Source organism: Temnothorax longispinosus, chromosome 1 (assembly GCF_030848805.1).
Source record: "Temnothorax longispinosus isolate EJ_2023e chromosome 1, Tlon_JGU_v1, whole genome shotgun sequence".
Lineage (NCBI taxonomy): Eukaryota > Metazoa > Arthropoda > Insecta > Hymenoptera > Formicidae > Temnothorax > Temnothorax longispinosus.
Genome location: NC_092358.1, coordinates 5,699,775 through 5,700,345, shown reverse-complemented (window position 1 = coordinate 5,700,345; position 571 = coordinate 5,699,775).

Below are 571 nucleotides of genomic sequence, written 5' to 3'. Positions count from 1 at the left end.
AAAAATTGTTTTGTAAGGTACTTTGATCACACAGTGGTATATCGTCATATTTTTTCAGAGAATTCATAAGTATTTACCTATGAGAAATAAACATTTGTTCTATTATCTTATGTCGCTTAATCACCGACTTATTTACAGATAAAATTGTTAAATTGCGCGTGTTCCGATCTCTGTAATATTTTGTTACATTTTCGTTAAATTAGATAATTTACGTTAGAATTTGAGCTAGAGTATGAATAAAAATGGAGCAATAAAATATGCAACTGATAAAAGAAGAAAAAATAAGCGAACTGGCCTCTCCGGTGTCATACACACATCTGCTTGCTCGTGGAGAAATGATCTGTATCGACTCTTTACATATTAGCCTCAATCGGTTTCTATTACTCACAGTTGGTCTGTGGCCTTATCAAAGGTCTAAACTTGTTCAACTCCAGTTCACATTGCTTTTTAGTGTTTTGACGACTTTATCCTAGGTCAAGTATGTTAATAATTTTAATTATATAATAACAAGATAAAAATATATATATCTAACGTTATTTTCAGCAATCTTTTATTTTGCGTTTTAGTATAT